Here is a 4,890-nt window from a genome sequence, read left to right as displayed (position 1 = left end):
CCCTCCCTGAGTGGAGCTGCGCCACGGCCATCCTTTTCTGTTGTCCTTTGCAGGAGGAAAAACACATTGCGAGCGACGAAACCACACGTCATGCATGCGGCGTCCAGGGAGGTACGTATTTGAGGTGGAGCGCACATATGTGGATGTCATGTGATACGAACCGGGGGTTGACTGTCCAACCGTCACTCCTTTTCTGGAGAGTGTGCTCTTCTTTTTTTTTTGCCCTTTTGCGTCGGGGCACGGCGGGATTGGGGAGCACCGTCCCACGAAATGTCTTGCACAAATACACACTCTCATGCCACTGTCGCCCCCAAAGTCGGGTGCAAAACCCAAATTTCAGCTGCTTTTTGCGTTGGCGTAATTACTTATTTATTAACTGATGCCATCCTGTCCGGCGTGTCACTTTGATTGGATTGTGTGGAAGTGCTCGCCAACGCCATCGGAGAAAACAGGCTGACGGCTTCACGTATTTAAGTGCCGTTTTGCGCGCACGTATTTTTTACTTGTTCTGTTGGGCACTCAGCCGCCGAGGGATCCGGAACTATGCGTGCGTGGAATTTGTCCTGCCATGTGAACTGCGGGCAACACCGAGGGTCTGTCACTTTGACTCCGCAGAGTTGTTGTGTCTCTTCGCAGGGTTGGCAGGGAAACTCCATGCAGCCAGCTACTGCTGGTGTGTCCCCCAATTTGTCACTCCATGCGAATAATGTGCTTCATCGAGTGAGGGGGATGATTGGGTTTGTGTGCACTCTGATTCTTTTTGCTACTTTGTGCGGGCACGCTAGACTTGAGGGATGGGAAAATGGAGCGGGGCGATGCATGGCCGCGTCTCGCCCATCGTTCACTGCACGATGGTGTGGTGCGCATTGTGGTTTTGACTCTGCGATGTGACTGCGGTCTCCTGTGCGGCAATGGCGGTGGGTGGAGGAGAGTGTTGAGTTGCATTGGGACGGTGGGATTGTGTTTTCCTTTTATTCTTTTGTGAAGCTGCACACTCATTACTAGTGTTGGTGATAGGGCAAACGGACAGACAAAGTAAATAAAATAATAAAACAGAAAAGGGCGATAATGTGGCGGTGTTGTGGCCGATTGCACGTTGTGTTGCTGCGGGGGTGGCGGCCCTTGACTGTTTCGCCGACAGGCGTTGCAGTGCGGCTGCATGGCGCACCGACCACCCCGTCGTGCGAGTGCCACGCCCAACGCCATTGGGACTGCGGGAGGAAACAGCCGCGACTGTCCTTTGGAGCCGGCGGCACCTGCTGGCCGCAGTTGGGCGGTGCGAGTGGGATGCTTCATCGCACGGGTGTTGTGATGGCACCTCGCCGTGGCTCCGGCGATGTTTCCGACGCTGCGACTCGCAGAGGAGTGGAGGGAACGCAGCAACCAAAGTGGACCACGAGCAGCAGCGTAGAGGACATTCTGCTGGGTGGAGACACTCTCAGCACCGACATGAAGCTGAACGATTTCCTTTGGGATTATGTTGGCCGCTTGGCGGCCGTTGATGAAGACCACAACGTGACGATGGAGGTGTTTCTTCAGGAGCCGGATGCTTACGTACAAGACCAGCAGCTTCTTAGAATTATTTTTAATTTAACAGAGTACCAAGAGATGAAAAGAGAGTTGGATGAGATGAAAATTCTATTGGAGGATATTACTAAGCTTCATCACGAGGGTGTGTTTTCGATTGAACAATGGAAGGACTATGAAGTAAAGGATACGATCACTCCTCTTGCAAGGGGAAAACTAAACGCAGCCCTCACTCAGATACTGAAAGTAGAACGGCGGGAGGCAGAGGGAAGGCTAAGACGAGCGCAAGGAATGAAATTTACCTTTTCACTACGATCGAAGAAGTACTGTTTAAAGGAGGAGTCCGCGTCAATGAAATGAAGCTGAAAGACTTTCTTGCGAGGGAACTGGGCGGCAGGGGCGTTGTGGACACCAATCGGAGTGTCTTGCTGAAGGAGTTTTTTAAGGATCCCAATAAATGTATCCCTGATAAGGGATTATTGAAAGAAATACAGGCATCCGATCGTTATGCGAGGATGGAGGGGACTGTGAGGGATGAAATGGATATGGAAGAAGATGTACACAAGCTTTACAAAAATGGCGTGCACACTTTACTGAAATGGTCAGAAGCTGCAGCGGAGGTAAAAGCAACTGTTCATGGCATCACTAACGAGTTTTTGGATGTGGCCTTTGAGGAAGCGAGGATCCTAACGACGACGAGTGCACCGGAGAAACTGGAGGGGTTGTGCGAGTCTGTGTACAGTGCGAGGTGGCATCATGTGGTGGAAGTTCCTGACGACAAAGGAATGGGAATGGATGTGAGGGAGGGGGAGCCACCGCAGTCATGGAAGTACAGGGAGGTTGGTGACACCCTCGAAAAGGATGACGATGCGCAGCAATCCGGTGCACCGCGTCCCAGGCTGATGGTGCTCACCTCGGACAAGGGATGGCCGTACTCGTGGAAATGGAAGGAGGATGAATAAATCCACTCGTGACTGCCATGTGAACTGAGAGGTGGAGCGCGTGTGGCAGATTGTCAAGGGCGATGTAACCGAGTGGTTCAACAGTCTTTCTGAGGAGCACTTTACGCCAATTCCGCACATCTTGATTGGGACGCCCGGGATTGGGATGTCGATGGCTGCCGACTTGTACCTCCTCTACCAGCTGCTGCACTGCGATGCGGAGCAACTCCAAATGTTTGTGAGCTTTGTTGGTGGAGTTAAGGCGTAAGTGTCTGAAAAGACCATCAAGACGGTGAAAAAACACATCGATGAGAACATATGATCAAACTTGTGAAGGACCCGTCTTGGCGCGGGATGAAGGGGTATATTATCTACGAATTGGGAGGCAGGTTTGATATTCTGCCTCCTTGTTTGCCTCCCGGAGAATGGGTCATGCTTGTGGTGGCCACACCAGAGATAACAAGTTACATACATTGGGCGAGTGAAAAGAGAGCCGTACGAATCATAATGAATTGCCCTGATGAGAGCGACGTGAAGGCAATGTGCGTTTGGAAGAAGCGCAATCAACCCGTGTAGCAGCAAGCGGAATACTGGCGAGAGGTGAAGGGTCGCATGGATAAAGTGGGACCGATTCTTCGCTACATCTTTGATGAAGGGAATTGTAACGCACGGATCGACGGTTGCCACAGCTTTGTGGATAGGACGCCCTTTTGGGGAATCGAGCGTTACTTTGCTTTTGGAACTTCCAAACTGTGGGAGGATAATAAGGCGCTCGAATATCTTGCGAGGATTGTCCGAGTACGAGGAGAGCGCAATGGCGAGTCGCCTTTCAATGCACCGATGACTGCCCACCTCGCAATTAAAACACTGTGCATGTTGGCACAGTTAATGACGCAGGCTGAGTTTAATTTATTTGAATCGAGGATTGGTGATCATCTCATATACGCAATTTTTTGGGAAGAGCACCGTGTTTGCATTTTTGAATGTGACTTTTATGATTGAAATAATTTGTAAACTGAAGGAGCTGAGGCCACCAACACGACGTGAGTCACACCGCTGTGCGCCGGAGGTGTACTCACGGGAGCGCCCCATCAGCCACTATTTTTTTCCGTCTGTGGAAAAAATTGACAAGAAGACTTGTATAAACCACCGGCTGCTTTAAATACCGGAGGTTGAGAAATTTCCGTTGTTGGACGCCTTTTTCTTCATGGAGTCCAATCCGAGGACGCTGGTTGGGCTGCGGATGACTACGGCGGGTGGGCACCACACCACCGCCAGCACTGTGAGGCAGTTCACTGAGTGCCTGGCGGAACATTTTAATGATTGGGGGGAATTATCCCGAGACATGTCGTGGGAGATTATTTATGTGCAGCACGCAGACGGCACGCCGATGAATGACTGGCTGGCGGAGATGTGATGTTGTAAATTCCAATAACGTGATCGAGAAGGAAAAACAAAAAATTGCGGCGTTCTGGAAGGAAAAGGTGCATCAGTACCAAGTGCCAATATAATCCTAAGACCTTAGAAGATAAGACGCTCACCGCAGTGTGGAAGAAACACCGAAATATGAAAACAAATTAGGGAGGGAAGGGGGCAGTTTTGATTTCAGGTAAAAAGTACTGTGAGATATATATATTTTTGGATACGTGTGTGTGTGCATGCGGTGCGGGTGCACCATCCCCATGCGGTGGCACCGCACACAAATGCCAAAATGTCCAACGCTATCGAACATAACAGTGACAGAAGAAAATTAGGGAGGGAAGGGGTTGTTTGGTTTCTGGTGAAAAACATTGTGTGGTTTTTATATGGTATGATAATTGTGTGCGCGTGCATACAAGGCATAGTTGGAGAATTGCCCCGGTATGAGAGAATCATTGTGGCTGGCGGTGTCGCAGTAATACCGCATTGTTTATTTCCTTCTATTGTGTTCTAAGGCCCATCAATAACAGAAGCATTTTCAAGGGATGGACGAAGAATAAGTTCTATTGAGAAATCAGTGCTTCCGTGTGACCGCATGGAGCGAGACGCCGCGTCATGGATGGATGAGGAATCGCTTCCGCGTGTGGCTCTTTGGGTGATTGCTTGCTCCGTGTGCGTTGTGTGTCGGCAGCGGGCTGTGGCCGTATCCCGTTGGCCGTGGGCTTGAACTGGAGGCGATGGCGGTGAGTCCCTTCTCGTTCTTGTCAATTGTGGTTGATTACTGGCTCTGTGTGCGTTTGTTGTGTGGAGGCCGTCTCGCAGTTTACGCACGTAGTGAGCCACAACCGCTGTGAAAGGCCGTGTCTTTTCAGCATGAACTTATTGACTTTACGCGGTGTGTTTGACCATAACTCTCGTTATGTGCATGAGCGCCTTGCGTGTTTTACCGGAGCGTTGGGCGCCACCATCTGCCATGGCCACAATTTGTATGGCTGCGCGTGTG

At 50.7% G+C, this 4,890-nt stretch overlaps 1 pseudogene, besides 2 other annotated features; it reads left to right on the top strand.

Annotated features, from left to right (window-relative positions):
* Positions 1 to 4,890: a sequence feature (areas not merged during assembly with more than two copies in the genome that could not be assigned to a particular haplotype).
* Tc00.1047053504139.10 lies at positions 1,069 to 3,981 on the top strand (annotated as a pseudogene).
* Positions 4,707 to 4,890: a repeat region.

This window comes from Trypanosoma cruzi, genomic scaffold, assembly GCF_000209065.1.
Source record: "Trypanosoma cruzi strain CL Brener 1047053516575 genomic scaffold, whole genome shotgun sequence".
Classification (NCBI taxonomy): domain Eukaryota; phylum Euglenozoa; class Kinetoplastea; order Trypanosomatida; family Trypanosomatidae; genus Trypanosoma; species Trypanosoma cruzi.
This window is presented reverse-complemented; position numbering and strand designations above follow the sequence as displayed.